The sequence below is a fragment of the Chaetodon auriga genome, chromosome 22 (assembly GCF_051107435.1).
Source record: "Chaetodon auriga isolate fChaAug3 chromosome 22, fChaAug3.hap1, whole genome shotgun sequence".
NCBI lineage: Eukaryota > Metazoa > Chordata > Actinopteri > Chaetodontiformes > Chaetodontidae > Chaetodon > Chaetodon auriga.
In genome coordinates, this window is record NC_135095.1 from 15,278,466 (window position 1) to 15,296,431 (window position 17,966).

The 17,966-nt window shown below is 44.1% G+C and overlaps 1 protein-coding gene across 3 annotated transcripts in view; it reads left to right on the forward strand.

Moving 5' to 3' along the window:
* Window positions 1–258: 258 nt before the first annotated feature.
* Window positions 259–17,966, forward strand: part of chrm2a (cholinergic receptor, muscarinic 2a) — a 68,878-nt gene continuing 51,170 nt past the window's right edge. The window contains exons 1-2 of one of the 3 annotated variants that reach the window (XM_076721667.1): window positions 270–377; window positions 1,877–2,023. The gene's annotated coding sequence lies outside the window, so the exon portion shown is untranslated. Of the gene's footprint in view, window positions 378–1,608; window positions 1,822–1,876; window positions 2,024–17,966 lie in introns of those variants that run through there. The other 2 variants (XM_076721666.1, XM_076721668.1) reach the window with 2 other exon arrangements.

The following is a 17,966-nucleotide window of genomic DNA, read 5'->3' on the forward strand; positions in this document are numbered from 1 at the left end:
TAATGCAATTTAAAGCTTTGGGCGATTTTGGTGTTTTTAAATCACGTGCTGCTGTACTTGTGGTAAACGCTCAGCCTGCTTTCCCCGAATCTAAAAGGCAAATAACGACTGTCATTATTGTCAAAGAAATGCCTGCCTACTTCTTCCAGCTCTCGCTCCCTCCCTCTACACACACACACACACACACTCACACACACACACACACACACACACACACACACACGCCTCCCCCCGCGTCCCACCTCTCCACTTTCCCCCGTGCAGCCGAGGCGCTTTTCGTCTCCAAAGCCTGTCTCCAGAAGCATGTCCTCAGACATGCAGCCGCGGTGCGATGAAGCGGACCAAAAGACGCCACCAGCATGACCGCGTAAACGCAGGTAAGCTGGCACCTGAATAATCTTTGCACCGTACGAACTGGTTTTTTTTTCTTTTTCCTGATAAAAACCAAAGGGATCGATATTTCTCAAGCAGGTTTACCTGACTCTCAGACCAGGAGGTAGACCGCTTGTTCCGAGTGAGCGAGCGGGCGGCAGCTTTCATTTCGCGGTCTTGCTCAAGGACACCCCGACAGCGGGGAATCGAACCTTTTCAGATACGGGACTGTCTCTTTTGTATCCGCCGCGTTGCTGCACACACGTCAACACCTGTAATCACGATCCATCAGCGCGTAAAAGACGCCGAAATATGGAATCTCGGCCATTAGTCATATTCTCAATGATTTTTCTCACAATTTCAGACAGTGTGAAGTTGTTTTTACCGGCCAGAGTGACAAAAGTGTCTTACATTGTTTTTTAACTCAACAGAGCGCTGTAAAACATTTGAGGCCATGTAATCGGTTGAAAAATCGCGTATAAAACAGGCCTGCCAATATCTGCTGCTGGGGAAGCTTTGCACGAGGACAACGAAATGTTTGACGCTTGATCCACAGCTGGCTGTGCCATATGGCGCGTCGTGGACGGAGAGCAGAACTTTATTTGTGCTTTATTTCGTGCATCCATACCTGAAGCTGCCTCAGTATCGCATCGTACTGTTGCATGGTTCAGTGGCATCAGTCTTATTTTTCAGCCAGACGCATCCAACCCCCCCGCAGCTACAGCACATTGCGCGCTGTTCCACCAAATATCCGGTGCCGTTAACCCCCATTTTTGACGATTTTTTGCCACAGTTTTTCTTTAGGCGATTTTACCAACTATATTTTCATTATTTAGGCAAAGAAATACCAACCGGTTCTCCAGTAATGTGCGCTCATGGCACTCTAATGCGTTTTGGATAAACGCGTCCTCAGTTTCCTTCCTGCCTTCAGGAAACAACTGGTTCCTCCACTATTGTCCCCCCCTTTGATATTTCGTACATGCTATAAACTCTATTGTCTAATCATCGACACACGCCACAGATGCAGATCTGCGTGAGTCTCTTTGCCCAGGAGCAGCCTGCTCTCTTGTCTCCTCCATTCGATCAACCGTACTTGATTTCAGCGAGTTTGACCACAACAGAGCGATGAAAACGATATTTTTCTGCTGCCATGTGATTCCAATCTCTTTATACCAACAAACAGCAAAGTGGTGCGATTATATATGCGCTGAGATCTGCAAACCTGTTTAAGAACGAGAGGCGAGCACGCGTCGCAGCCACAGCCTACGTGCGTAAAAGCGCAACGCGAGAAACCGAACAGACTTGAGACGGCAGGTTTGTGTGACTGTGGCTCTTACAGTTGAGCTGCTTCACGCTCAGAGTGGATCTCCAAAATCATGCTTTGAATGTCGTACTGTGAGCTTGTTGCCCATAAATCCACCGCAGGACTCAGGACGCGGTATCCAAAAGGTAAAGCTGTGATTTATCACGACGCGTTTCTGTTTTTTCCACCCCTCGATTTCAGGCTGAACATGTTAGTTTTTCCGGATCTGGATGACAGTTCGAGTAACAGCAGTTGAGTCGCGTCTGTGTGAATGAAAAGGGGGAGCCAAAAAAAACGTGGATGGATAAACCAGAGCAGTGGGACGAGGTCTGCTTGTGATGGATGGAGGTAGGTTGTAGTTTTGGAGCATTTGACTTAACTCTGGCAGTAACAAGAGAGCGAAGTCTGCGTTAGTAGAGCCTGGAAAACTGAAAAATGAGAATTCCCTGCGAAGGAAAATGTGTTTACTCGTTATTTCGAGTCTCTGCTTCTGAACATGGAGGGAAAAAACGATTCCTCGGTTATCGTTTCGCTGCAACAGACGATTTGTGGTCTGTACGAGTCCCCCGTCACTGTGAATTCGAGGACTTTATAATAAGACACGGCACATTAAGTTTGTGATTATTTTTACTGAATGTATTATTTAATCAGGTGGATATTTACAGCAGGGTCCTTGATAACAGTGCAGATGCAGCTCACCTGTAGCACCAAGCTGTGCAGAGATTTGATGCTCATTTGTCACTTTGCTGTGCTGTGCTGTGCGTGAGTGAGTGAGTGCTGTGGCTTGACCTTGATTAAGCCTCTGCTGGTGATTGGTTTTGTTTGAAGAGATGGCAGCTGAACAAGAAGTAGCAGTGTCGCCTTCAGTGTCTGGATTGTCTGTTCCTGGGCGTGCAGGACGATGCTGGTTTTGTTCTTGGCCATTCAGGCAGATCTCCAGTTTGGAATGTGATTTGGTGCCAGAAAGAGGAGGGATTTGCCTTTTGCCACTGTCTGGAATCCATTAGAAAGTTTCCATCACTTCTGCCATGCATTGTTTTTGAGACTGCACTGGAACAGGTGATATTTCTATGTGCAGAATGCACTGAAAAATTAATTTTGGTGCTTTTTCTGAAGATTTTTGGAGGATACTTGATCACGACTGGGTGCCATCTGCTCCAACACTTGAACCAAAGGCATTAAATAAACAGTTCTGACAACTTATTATGCCGATGTAGAAAAGTTAGTCCAGTTAGTGCGGCCACAAAAAACCCTCCAGGTTTCAGAAATCACATGGTACAATCGCAGAGCCTCTGAAAGCACAGCCAGAAAGAAGAGCCATTTGTTTGGATTTGATTAAATCCTTCAAATGACGGAGGGCAAAATAATTTGACATTTTGTTCTTATTGCATAATTGCATTATAATCCTATTGTTTATTGTAGAAAATGTGATTATCACGAGCAACTGGTGAAACAGTCCATTCTCCTTTAGTAATGCTGTTGGAACTACTATTTCCACATCTTCTCCAGCTTTCTCAGTGTTATCATATAGTTTTAAATATCCTTAGCCTCACTTTTCCTCTAATGATTTCGAGGACTGAGGCACATTTGAGTACACTTTAACAACCTTTTCTGTCCGGTGGAAACATTAAGATCTTAAATAAACCTGCATTATTCAGCGTTCTGCTGGTCTTACAATGTGTTTCGTCACTGCAGAAGTTGGCAGAAGTTCCTCAGACTTGTTGCGCCCCATTTCCACTTATCACCCAGTCTGACACCCTGATGTTGATGGATGAGGTTTGGATGCACCGTGACTGCACAGTTATTTGACGGGTTTTTCAATTTCTGCCAGCCCTCCGAGGTTTACCGAGGTCAGGCGTGTGGCTTTTTTTTGTTTTTTTTTTAAACGTCCCTCCCTAAATCTATTGATATTACATTATAGATGCAGATATTATAGATTGTGCATATGTTTTACTGGAAGTGTCAGCAAATGATGGTGTGCATTGATTCCTACATCATGCTTGGCCAGCGATTCTGCATTCATGCCTGCTGGCATGTTGGTTAATGCAGAAGGGAGGAAAGTGACGCATGTAGGGAGCATATTCATCAAACTCTGTGACAGAATATCCAGGTTTTAAGAAGCAACCACAAAAAATGGTGCTTGTTGTCTCTAGAACATATATGTGTTGGCTGTTTTCTCTCATATTGAAATTATGAGGACATGAACCAGCACTGTGCTCTGTAACAGCTAAATGTGTATGCACACACACACACACACACACACACGCACACACACACGAAAATATACCTCTGTCTCACTCACATGGAGGACAGAGAGAGGAGGAGAGACTGAAGGAGGAGGCTCATGCCAACGCTCCTACCTACCATGAATGCACATTGCACACATATTCTCAAATCTGTGTTTTTGGCAGCGGTGGAGACAGTGTTAGAGGCGAGGTTGCTTTTGTAAAAAGTTAAATTTAGCCGGTGGGGCGCCTCATTCCATGGACATAAGCTTCTCGGTTGTAGAGCGGCTGCACAGTGCACATTAGTGAATCTGTGTAGCTGGCGCCCACAGAAAGGAATGTCTAATTATCACGCTTTCAACCGCAGTAGGCTCCTCTATTTGCACTGAGCTCCTGCTCTAATCGCTTTCTTTTCCTGCCATTACACACTTATTTATTTTATTTTTACGCAATTAAAATGTTATTTTTGCTCCGTGTGGATGAGGAGGTCCACGCAGCGTCGGCCGGGTGTTGAAGGAAGCTCTCATTGAGCAGAAACAGAAGACTGGCTTGTGTGGAAATTTTATGGAAGAGATGAAAAGAGATTCTATGAAGGGGTTTTACATAACAGCGAACAAGCAGCGTACCACTGTGTGTGTGTGTGTGTGTGTGTGTGTGTGTGGATGAAGGTTGTGTCAGTGAAAAGACTGACAGGATGAGGATGAATTTGACTCATACGTATGTCTAAATATGGCTTCATAAGCTTAAATATCCGTGTAGTAATCTGTGTCCACATTCATGCAGATTCCCACACGCTGATGCTGAACCTCCAGCCAGGGACAAATGGCTAGTGTACCCTTTAACTGTGCTTCTTATCAGATGCTGAGTGATTGCAGAGCTGTACAATATGAAGTGCCACTAAACCACCGCACGAAGTGGCATTGATTGGAAAGGATGGGAGGAGGGAGATTCCTCCTTAAGGTCATTATCTAGCAGACAGAGAGAGTTAGACGAAACAAACCGGCGTAATTGCATTTGTAACAAAAGACTTGGAATCAATGGACTAAGCACTACTTACAGCATTGTGTCAGCATATTTCATCAACATACAAATGGATTCAGTGACCCTGTAATTGCTCATAAAGTCTCTTCTATGAAATCAGCTCAGCAGCTCCCTGAAGTGTGTAGTCTGTGTGGACCCACAATTTTTGCGTGACTCAGAATACATCTGACAACCCGAATGCTGATCCACGCAGCACACGCTGCAAGACTCTGACATGTATCAGACATGAGAGTGATGTGTTTGCCGACATTACGGCAGTGTGGAGCTATGATTTACTGTCAGTCTGCAGATAAAAAAAAAACTCAGGTAATATGCGAGTGAGGAAAACATGTTTTATTTTCAGCCCTAGTGAAGATGGTAGAAGCGGTGTGATGATACTGTCACTCACGGTTCAGGGCTCCTGATTACTTTAAACCTGCATTAACAGATTTTTTTGTCCACTTGGGGGCAGCAGAAACAACACTGCTGCTGCTGTGACGTTAGCAAACGCTTGTTTGCACATACAGAACACATGGAGCAACATTATCATTCATTTGGAGTTTAATCCGCCAACTCCTGAGGACGCATATCTGTTTTTTGACTAACAAACTGTCCACTTTGCTCACAAGCTAGTCACTGACTTTAGCCTTGTTTGTGATAAGTTGGACCAACGCAGATATGTGCACTTTGCGAAATGCATTGCATGATGGTTAGTGATTTTGTCTGCCTTGCTCTGGATGCGTCTCGCTGGACAAAGATGTGCGCAGTTGCGACACCAAGGCATCGAGCAGTGACAAATGCATTTCGGAGTAAGTTTCTTCGTGCATCTTCCATTAATGCAAACTGGTCAAAACCACCGACCGACACTGTTATAGGGACTAATAGTTACATACGCCTTTCACATGCAGTATTCGACCTCCTGTATTGATTTATTTTAGAATGAACAGACACTTGAGTCACATTCATTTGTAGTGCAGTGTTATTTCCAGCAACTCTCATACACCCTTGAGGTTAAACCAAATCATTACAATCAATCATTACAAATGGTCTGGGAATTGTAATTGCTGTTTGTACTACAATTGCAGGATATAATTATGTATACATCCATGCTGTAGACATCATATAGCCTATAATAAAGAGCCGACTGAAGAACTCCGTCTCACACCCATAAGAACAATCGCCTCCATCTAACAACACAGCAGGTCAGTGCTTAGATCAGGCAGACACACAGAAGAAGATAATTAGCATAAATAATCGTTCAACAGTGTGGGGTGTTCTGTCGTTGTTGCCGTCTCTGCTGCTGCTGTATATTATCTCTTCCCTTGGTTTTATTCTCATGCTTTCATTATACGCTGTATATCTGCACTGCTATCTTTGCTTTCAATGTCTTTATTCATGTAGCTTTAGATGTTAGGAGAAAACAGATCAAAACATGATCAAAACAGTGAAGATGTGTGCTGCAAAACCAAAACAGTGAGCTAAAAGATGCTAAATTTCTGTGTAGCACTGAGGGGAACTGCAGAGTCAAGTGGTTATTATTTGTGGGTTCATCAGTTCAAGGCACATCATCCATGTTACACATAGTTTTTGATCAATTTTTAATGTAAAAAATACTGATGGTAGCAGCTTTAAAGTGGGAATAAAAACAACGAATGCACGTTTTGATCCATACTTCATACATTTTACAACATTCAAGTAGCCGAACCTCTTAAATGTACATCTTCTACAGGCAGATGGTTACATACATATAAACCGAAGAATAAAAACATCTGGAGAGTCTTTGGACCGAGTTCGGACTTTCTGAGGACATTGTAATCCAAACACCCCAGACGGCCGTAAACCTTTGTTTAAACATCTTCACACAAACTGTTTAGGTCTCTGGAGTAGGGCAGGGACGGTGTTTTAAAGGTATCGTTGAGACTTCTATCAGCAGATGACAGTTAATTGTACTCTGTATGCAAATAAACAGCATCTTCTGAAAGGTGTAAGTGTTAAATTTAGTTGATAGTGAACTTCATTTTACCCCCGTGGTACATTATTGTACTGTGGTGTTGAGCCCAGATATTATGTATTACTCCACTTCTAGTGCGTGTTTCAACAGGAACGACACATAGTAATTAGAAATTGTTTGCATAATGAATACACCGGAGATCTGAATAAAATCAGGAAATAACTCTTCAGGTGGGCGAAGGGCGCCTGCTTTTAACCAAAGCGGGTCACCATGGTGATGCTCAACTGCAATCAGAAACAGGAAGATTAAGATTTGTTTATTTGATAAATGCAGTGAAAAGCAAAGAACATTGGCATTTAACCCAGGCTTTTCAAAGCACTGTAAAAAGTCGCTTCCTCTCCTTTGCCGTACAGAAGGACACTTTGTTTTTAAACAGCCTGGCTGTAAATTGTCCAAGCTGACGCTAACTTTTAACGCTAGATGCTCCTTTCACCCTCGTGCTGTCCGTCTCCATTTCACGCCAGCGTAATAGAGCCATACATTCCAGCCATTGTGAAACTCTGAACAGTAGTTCGGTTGCGACGGCGGCGGCAGCAGTTGTAGTACTACCCTCAAAACCTCTGGAGATCCCTTTGAATGTGCTCTGCTTCCAGAAGCCTCAGGTGTTCCTCAGTCTTGCCGCTCATCCAGCAATAATGTCGAGCGGCCTTTCCCTGCTCTTAATTACTCTAAGCCTCAGCACCAGATAATTCCAGCCGGCTACTTCAAGCTCTGGCTCTGCCATTATCGTTGGCTCCATAAAACATTCAGTGTGCCCGTCTGCTCTCATTGGACCTTGGCAGGGAGGGGTAATTGCAATTGCCAGCAGGCCTAATTCCTCTATGATGGGAGATTGTAAGACATGAGACCAAAAAAAAAAAAAAAAAGTAGATGGAGCTTCTTCTCTGACCTGTGCATCGTGGGGGCGCATACACAGAAAAGCTAACATTTCACACAGAGTTTGGTGATGTGGAAAGAAAGGGAGCAGGAATGACATTTTGGGGTGATTACTTTTCCTCTCTAATTGTTCTGCTGCAACTTTAGCAGCAGGGGGAAACGCTCAGGCTGGTGACACAAGTTCTTGTAAACGGCGCCAGCATGACAGGGCGCCTTAATATCTCACTGTGCTGCTGCAGATGCTGCTGGTGTGGGCGTTTTTGAAGTAGCCCTGTGTGACTTTTTCTTCTCGTGGGCCAGGAGCACTAACAAGCAATTAGCCAACAGGAGGAGCAATTGGTATTTCAGCGGACAAAATCCAAGCTTACAAAGTCTAAGACTGCTCTTTTTTTTTGTTTTTGACTGGAGGCTTTGCTTGTTCTGGGAAGCAAAAACCACAGCAGATATCAAAATGGCTTAAAATAGTTTAGACAGACAAACAAGACCGAGGGGAACGTCTGACCATTTTTAAAAAGGAGGCAGAAAATTGACACACATGCACAACGTTGAATATCCGCTTGAGTGTTCTGTAGATTTAGCACAGATTACACTACAGTATAAGTGATGCATTAGAAGGAGCAAAGCGTTAATCCGTCCACTTTTTCAAGCTGCTGGCAGCTGACTTTTATTTGAAGAGGCAATAAAAGTCCAACTGTACTCCTGGAGGTATTGCTGTCCTAATTACAGGCCTGCCTGAAGCTGATGAACAGGAATAATGGCCAAATGGAGGCACCATGTACTTGACATCAATAATGAATCACTGCCTCCTTGTGACTGTGATTCTGTTGTTCTGCCCGGACACAGTTTATTGGTCTGTTCTGTTGGGCTCTCCACTACTTTGGTCCAGACTGAAATATCTCAACAAATACACGATGGGTTGCCATTAAATTTTCTCCAGACTCTCATGGACCCCAGATGATGGTTCCTAATGACCTTTATGATCCCTTGACTTTTTCTCTAGCACCACCATGAGGGTGACATTCATTTTGAATGACTTCACAACTGTTAGCTTGTTTTCCACAAAATGATTAGCAAGTTTTAGCATGCTAACACAGTGAACAAAGGTGGTGAGCACGGTGAACATTATATCTGCTAAACAACTGTATGTTAGCATTGATATTGTGGCCAAGCTGCCGTGCTAACATTAGCATTTAGCTCAAAGGACCTGAGTACAGCTTGTGCATTGCTTCACAGAGCAGCTAGCATGACTGTGGACTCTGTTAGCCACTGTAAGCAGCTACTTTTTCAGCTTGTAGTATGACAACTTCAAACTGAACCATATTCAGGATCCCATTATTCAGCATTAACGCCTGTTTTACTTAAAGCCTGAAGATACAATTGTCGCAGCAAAAATATGCTTTATAATATCAATTTCAGAAGCACATGACAGATTTTCTGAAGTTTGGATTTGGCTTAAGGGCTGCGCTTGATTATCATCGACTCCCACAAACCAAAAACAAAGTACAAATATGCATTTTGAATCACATTCATCCATCAGCTTACAGATTCTCGTACAAGAAGATAAATCTGAGCTTTATTGCTTTCTGTAATTACAGCTTTAATGATTATTCTCTGCTAGCAAGACGTGTCCCTGGGCTTTCTTAAGAATCTGAAAAATTTGCTCCCCGGTGACCACCACGAGTCCACTCACCTGAAACTGCCAGTTAGGATGGAACAGCCGAATCACCCTCAGCTCATTTCACAATGAAAGCTATCTCTCCATGGGGCCCAGCGGCAGCACATTCAGTTCCTTTCCATTCCAATAAAAGGAAGGCTATTTAAAACCACAAGACCTCTGACTTTCCTCTCCGCCAGAGTTTTGATCACGATCATTAATTTAAGAAAACATTTGCTGAAATAGCTTTAGGGGTTCAGACATTTCATCTACGCACAGGTGACAAGAGAATAATGGTTCCAGGTAGTCAACAAACTGCATCACACAATTACCATCTTCACTTCTTCGGCCAGAGAGAGAATTAGAGCTGCCTCTGAGACAGACGACTCGACACGAGGCTGAACACTGTGTACACACTCGACAGATAAACGCAGGCTCTGACCCTGGATATTGCGGATCAGATCGAAAGGTAAACATTTTTCCTCTGCACACTGGAGAGACACTACAGTACTAGCAGAGGCGGCGAGGCGGTGGCAGAGTGGCTGCTGTACATCCCATTCTGAGCCACTACTATTAAGTCCAGTGACAATCATTGTATGTTATTGGATTGTGCGTTTGCTCTCAGGTTATTTCTGCGCTTTTGCAAGTGACGACCTGTTTATTGCCTCGGGTATAAGTGAGTTCTGTGTTTTTTTTTCAATGCTCCGAGGGACTGTAAACTGTGGTTTTATTTTATGCGGTCAGCCGGTTGAATTTATTGACTCTGTCTACACTGTCTTTTAAAAGTAAACGTGAGACGAAACCCAGATATTGCTAGTAAATACCACTGTCTGGTTTGATGGCATTTGGTGGAACGAACGGCAGGGGAAATCACTGGAGTATGCAGACATACAGTATCACTCCAAGTTGCACAGGAAATGGGGTCATGAGATACTTCCACAGGATAAACATGACCGGGTTATTTAAGAGACAACACATAGCCTGGCTTGATAAGTGCAGTTGATAAGTGCAGCGTGACGGAGTCGTCTGAGACCTGTCTCACTTCCTCCCCTCGGGCTTCACTGTGGGAAGCTGGTGGACATTGCACTTTATCCAAAGCTTTGTACAGATTCATGGTCCGGTCTGACATTCACCACAAAGATCCCTGAAGGTCTCTGTAACCTGTTCCAGGTGAATGATTTGACATTTGAAAGAAATGCCAGCAAGAACTGATGTGGGCATTTCCAGGTTATCTTTTTGGCATGCATGAGTGTTGTGGAACTTGCAGGGCTTCTTCTTCTTCTTCTTTGCATTCCGCAGCAGATTCTGCCGTGGACACATGGTCGACTTCTGCACATTTCCCGAACAGTATTTTGAACCTCTCTGGCCTCCCGTTGAGCCTGCTCGCCGTGTCAGACTGAGGACCCATCTGAAATGCTGTTATTTGACTTGACAGGAACAGGACTGCCGACAGAGTCCAGAGACTCCACTGTGTCAGTGGAACACAAACAGACTGTGGGATAGATTCAATGTGTGAGGCGCTGACTGCACCTATGTTCACACTCTCTGATGGCCCTTTTTGACGGCCCTCTCACAAACAAAGCAGACATAGCAGAGAACAGACATGTCTGATCATGTGAAAAAACTTAAAGGCACAGTGAAAGAACTTTTCCAAGAGCACAAAAGCAATATATTTGATGTTTGACCTCATCTGCTTCATTGATTTTTGTAAATATCTGCTTATTCTGAAGATGCAGCAACACATTTCACAAGTTGGGACAGGAGCAACTAAAGACTGGGAGAGATGTGGAATGCTCCAAAAACCCCTGTTTGGATCATTCCACAGGTAAACAGACTCATTGGTTACAGGTGATAGTGTCATGATTGGGTATGAAAGGGGCATCCTGGAAAGGCTCAGTCGTTCACAAGCGAGGATGGAGCGAGGGTCACCACTTTGTGAACATGTGATTGGATGAAGGATGTTACACTTCGTAAAACTGTTGTCGGTGCTGTCTTCGTGCAATCTCAGCACCTTGATTGAATGACTCAGGAGAAATCAGGACTGTCGTGGTCCCCTACAGCTTCAAATCCCTGAGATTCTCCAGAGGCCGAGCGCGAGCTAAGTCGTGCCCACTTACGAGCCATTAAACCAAATCTCTGAGCAATCTGATCAAATCCCTCTTGAAATCAAAGCCCAGGCAGACGTCGCTTTACAAAAACAAAAGGTGTTCGAACTGCCATTAAAACACACTGTTCAACTGGGCAGCCTGACAGCTCAAGCCATTGCTATGCAGGTACATCTCCACAGCTGTCTGTACTTTGTTTGTCAGTCAGGAGACGAGTACAAGAGACAAGGTCATCCCACTTCTCTCGGATTTTACACAGTTTTCCAGTCCAATCAATACGGCCCTACATAGCTAAATCAGAGAGGTCTCATTCCCCAGTCGCCTGATAATTGGAAGCTGTTAGCATGGAGGACAGGACAGGAGTATCAATTGACTTCTCACTTTTTGTGGAGGGAGACTGATGCTGTGCTGACTCACTTTGTGCTAAAAGCTATAGTTCGAGTGTTGGATTTTGTGAGCGAACACAGCACTTCCTCAGTCTCCACTTTGGTTAGTCACAGATTTTAATATCCTTGAATTTTTAGCAGGGAAATCATCAGTCTTAAGCCTTTGGTGCTTCTTGGGTTGGCAACCTACTTTGCCAAGATGCACGATTTAAAAACACTTTACTCTTAAAGTGAACAATTCATTTCACATTAGGCCAAACACATTAGTAGTCCAATGTCTTTGAGCATCATATACCTTAGCATTCAGCAGCATGGAGACAAACTCTCAAGCTGTCTACTTGTAAAACATTGTAGACACCCTCAAGTTAAAAAGTGTAAGGAAAAGTGGCTTGTGCGTGTGAACCGAGAAATGCCTGAGTTGTCGTTTTGCTGTGAGATCTGAATGGAAAGCGGGTCTTGATCACTTTAACTAGGCACCTGTAGCATCTGGCACTGCCTTTGACTTTTCGTCACACTCTGCAGACCTGATTCGATCAGAAATGTTCCCGCTTTGCAGACGACTCTTCAAACCGTGAGCCTCGGTGATCAGAGCTACTTTGAAGATTCTTTTTTCTTTTGGTAATTTCTCTGTAAGACAACCTTTCACTCCTCAAAGTAATAATAACTGAACTTTTTGGGTCGTGAGCCAACACAGCCTCCAGCAATCAGTTGCCGGGGATCTTATTTTGTGTTTAAACAGCCATTTATTGCCAATCTCTCGAATCCTAATGAGACTCTTACTGTAATTAGTGCTTTATTAGAGGAAGGTGTGCTAGAAAGGTCAACCAGTTTGCTTCATACACACACAGTGACAACAATCAATGTGAGCAAAATACAAAGTGTGTTTGCTACGGCTGTCTAATTGGAGTGATTAAGGTGAAGTCCACTTTCTATTAGATCCAGGTAATTTCCAATAAGGTACAAGTTAAGGTCAAATAAAGGCAGAAATGTCAGATTTTTTAACATTTGGTTGGTATTACAGTCTGCTATCAAAAAGACTAAAATATGGGCTGTTTTAGTGGCTCAACCCTAATGCATATCACCCTCTCTTTCCCTCTCCCTCTTCATGTTTCCTGTCACTTCCTGTCGGCAGCTTTTGCATTAAACAGCAGAAGTGCCATAAATTAAAGAAACATCATGAAAGACTATAATGTGACTTTGTTCCAGCGCGACGCTTTAACACTTAAAGCTCCTCATGAGTTCTGCTTTGCATCTCAATTGAGTGAAACAAGAAAGTTCTTTGTCTTTCGATGGATTTTCTTATTAGAAAACACTTTTTTTTTTTGTAGATAAAGGAACACAAACCTCGTATCGGTGCGATCCTATCTTTAAATTACACTTCTGTCAGAGTGTGATTGCGTGTTCGGCGTAATTATGGCCACGTCAAACGACCTCTGATCAGAAGACGCCGAGCCTGAATCATCTCGTCCTTGGGGTAACTTCACCTTCTCTATGGTACTACAAGACTGGCAAAGCGAGAGCATTCACCCGATGACAAGACCCCACGTATGGACACAGCCAGCACAGTGCAGCCCATCATGGCCGTACTTGTTAATTGCTCTGGGTCATTAGGTGTCCAGGTCCACCTCCAGGTCTAATTTCATATGTTTCTGCGTCTCAGATCGAGACATTTGGTCCCTGCAGAGAGGCGCCATCATACAAGTTAAATGACAATAACGATTCCTGCAGCCCAACAGATTCATTACGGCGACCATCTTGTCAGGTATCACATTCCTGGAATTAATCCAAAGGGAACTAAATCCTCGTTTCTCCTCTCGGAGTTAATTGCAAATCACAGTGTCACTTTTCACTGTGCTGCAACAGTCCCTTGAGTGCAGCTCGTCCAATTATCTGTTGGCTGGTGATTTATTTGGTCAGTTCTTTCCTCCTTCCCTCCCCATGCTAGCATCCTTCATTCACACTCCCTCATTCCCTCTCCCCACTTCATCATTGTGCTTATCCTATATCCTCGCTCCTCATCTTTCCATCTTTCCCCCTCTTCGCTCTGTGTTTGGTCTCTCTCACTCCGGAGCGGTAATGGTCTGGTTCGCCATGCCGGGGCTCAATAATGAAGCTGCTGCCCTAGAAAAGCCATGTTAATGTTGACTCTGGGATCAGATTCTGCTCCGAGACGTGCAGCAGTGACAAATGAATGTGCAAGCCCGAGCCAGCCGTGCCCAATAAACGGCACATATAGATTCGTGGCTCGTGACTGAGAACTGGGAGCAGAGATGCTTTGCGGACAGATTATGGATATGAGAAAATAGAATTTCAAATTTGTCCACCGGGGAATGTTCAGATGAGCTGTTAACATGTGCTCGTGGTAAATATCTAACTAGTTTAAGCGGTTTGGGGCATGTCCAAGTGCAGTAGTACAATGTGTTAATAAACAGGAAAGTAGAACTGTGGCTCCCCAACGTATTGGTTCATCCATCTGGTTGTCAACAGCATTGACAAGCTGTCTGGCTGCTCGTGCTCTGCCACACTGACCTCCCTTAACCTCCTCGGTCCGATCTGACAGCCAGAGATGTGCTCTGCTCATGGAGAGGTGTGTGCATCTGTCTGTCTGCCACTGTGCTTAGCTGCATTTACATCTGAGGACTGCTGTGCCAGTGACCCCGGCTGACGTACATAGGCAAGACGAGAGGAGTTTCCTCAGTCCGCCGTCCCCACGTATCTCCTGTCAGTCTCTGTCTGTCCAGAGCCTGTAGAGCAGCCATGCATGCCTCCGCTCCATCACAAAGATGGTCTCTGTCTGCTGTGCCCACTCATGCTCCCATAGCTTGATGTGTAATCTATTAAAGTGCTGCAAACTATATAATGTCTGTTTGAAATGTTTCTCCAGAGGCAAACCCAAATGTCTGTCTCGATTCAGTGGTGAAAAAAAAAAATCAAAATACTGTCATGTCTCCAGTAAATTTCTGATTTGGGAATGTCCAAAGGTAATTTCCAATCTGAAAAACAGAAGGCATTAATTTGCATTTGCTTGCCAGGACGCCCCTTTCATACCCAATCATGATACTATCACCTGTTACTATTACCTGTACTGTTTCCATTTGATCACATGTCAGAAAGGATTAGCAAGTTATCACATTCTGTGCTGTAGATTTCTGAGAGGACCTATGGGACTATGGTGTCATCCACCAGCTGGAAATTCAAGTGTGGAGCTTGGTTGAAGACAAGGTGGATCAAGCAAGTTGGAGCCAATTCAGACAAATGTACTCATAAAATGTGCTTGTAAATGTAAACTGTGAATGTGAAAATAGCCTCTGACAGCCTATAACGATCTAGGATTAGTTTCCTTTGGGCTCAGTGGGTCATGTTCTGAGGCCCTGTATCGCCCGGAGTTTGGGAACATTTGCATTAGAAGGCGGGAAAACAGCCATTAGCCAAAAAACTCTCCAGGAGCCATTTCACAAAAGCAATTTGTGAGAACTGCTAACATGCAGATTGTAAACGGTGGCCATTCCTGATCGCTCCTCACAAATTGCAGATGAATTTGTGAGTCCGACTGGGCTCTCGCACACTCATGCTCAAAATATGCTGCTTGTTTGTTTTTTCGTCCGTGAAAATGTCAGAATGAGCAAGAGGAAATGATCTCATGTTGGAAACTTGGAGAATTGCATCCCAGATTAGTTGACACCATCTGGATTTCTCAATTGACCATACAGTTGGAGTATTTCGGAGGCAGCATCTAGCAGCCATTAATAACACTTTATCTGAAGGCTCCTCTGCAGTTGCTTCAATATTCAGCTATAGGGGTTTCTGCCTGGAGCTTTTTGCCTCTCTCAATCCTTTGCTATCTGCCAAAGATGATAAAAGGCTGTGCTGTGTGCCGTTTACTAACTTCTGGTTTGGGGGTTTTCTGCATATTGAAGTTTAAAACCTTCAAATATTTCTGCCAGACAAATAAAGGCCTTAAAAAGAGCTTCACTCCAGCGTCATGTGATTATCTCAGCAGAGAAGGCTGCTGTGGAAATGTAATTCTTTGCATCTTTCATTCAGTGACAAAACTGCAAAACAGCTGATGAAAATTAGGTTAAACACCTGGAGCCTGTTTCACAAAAGAGCCCGTGTCCTTTGATACGTGCGCTCATGCTACACTTGGATGGGAATGCATTTGCCTTGACACAGTATTACCAAATTCGTGCCCATCAAACGTGAGAAATTGCCGAGCTCGCTCAGCGCTGCGTTCAGTGGCCCCGCAAAATGACACCGGGCATCCATCTTGGAAAAAGGAGGAGCTGATTTTTCTCAGCTTTTTATGACACCAGTGAGGTTTTTGTTTGCAGCAGTTGCAGGGCAATGGCTCGTGACACTCAGATATGAGGTGCAGCACGTTCCCCAGCACTCACAGCAAGGAAAGCTGCATCCGTCATGCAAAGATCATCCCCACCCGCTCTCTTTGAAGTGATGGCTTGGATGTGTTGAGGCAACATGGCTTCATCCACAGAACTTTGTCCACAGAGAGACACCAGCGTACTCCTGCTGTGGAGACGGCGTATTGAAAAATGCATCAAACTCTCTGTGCATGAGGGATGTGAAATGTTATGAGACCAGGTGTAACGCGGCCAAGTCAATCAATTTCCAATTAAGCCCCGTCATCCATAATTCTTTTTAGCATGTAAGTGGCTTTTTAATCTTTTCGTACAGGAGGTGTGCTTAACTCGTGCACCCTCTGGAAAAAATGTCACCGAATGCGTGAGGTATTAATTAAAAGAGGCAACGTACCTGATGGATAAAGTTCTCCCTGTGAAAAATGTAGTTAATTTGTTTTAATTTAATTAATGCGTTCAAATCAGGAGGGCGAGTTCAACCGAGATCCGGCCCACTCATTTACAGTTCAGAAACTCCAGAGATTTATCGTGTCCTCTCGCTCGGCCACGTGAATAATTTATCACTCAATTTCTCAAATAATACTCAACTCTTACTGGTATCACCCTCTGTTGTGTGGAGAGGGAGGGTCGTAAAACCAAAATGCTGTTTATAAATAATTTTATGTTGTCTTTATGGTCTCTGAATTGTTTGGCTTTGATTGTTTGGACCGGAGACTGCAGAGAGATCGACAGTGAAGCATTACTCAACTCCAGGGAGATAAGGAGGCCTGGTTTTCTAAGTAAAGGCTGTCAGTTTGCTCAGGACAGAGAATGTGATTGAGCATGTCTGGTGGCTGCTTACACCACAGTCTTGCCACCTCACTCATGCGGCGATTGATTAAGCTGTCCCAACTGGATTTTCATTGGCCCGGTGCCCATCCTGGGGCAAAAATACACCTGCCTAGCCTGTCAGCTACTAAAGTTATGACATCATGAGGCCCCTCATAAGGCACCTCTATTGTTTTGAAATGAAGGCACATCAATTTCATGGGCTCCACTGCCCAGCGGATGATTTGTGAGTGCTATTATCCCTTGAAATCGCTCCGGAAAATGGCTGCAGTGTGAAGACAGGAATTGGTGCAGGGGGGTTCGGGGATTGGGGGGGTTGGTTGGTTGCACGGAAATGGTTGCGTATGCATCCGCTAAGAGCAAGAACAAGGTCGGCGTGTGGAGAAAAACAAAAATGTCATGTTTCCATAAAGAAAATGTGTTTATTCATCTAATTTTAGAGTTGCTTTTGGAAATGTCAAAGCTCACCATAAACATGACATCCAGCAAACACTTAACAGACGTGGCAGGAATGAAGAAGAAGAGGAAGAGGAGGAAATAGAAAGAGTGAGAGCAAGAGGGGGGGGGGGAGTGACCAATAACCTAGTTACAAAATCAGCATGCAAGCACTTCATCTTTTTTTTCCTCGCAGCAGCAATGAGAACAGGACTGACTGCCACCCAGCTGACAGCCGAAGTTTTCATTTCCAAGCTTGACTAATTCATTATAAAGCCATTTGAGTGCCAGAACCCTGCGTTTGTTATAACCCGAATCTGAGAAATATAAACTGCTGACTGTTTGAAACTTCAAACTTGACCATAGTGGAGGTAA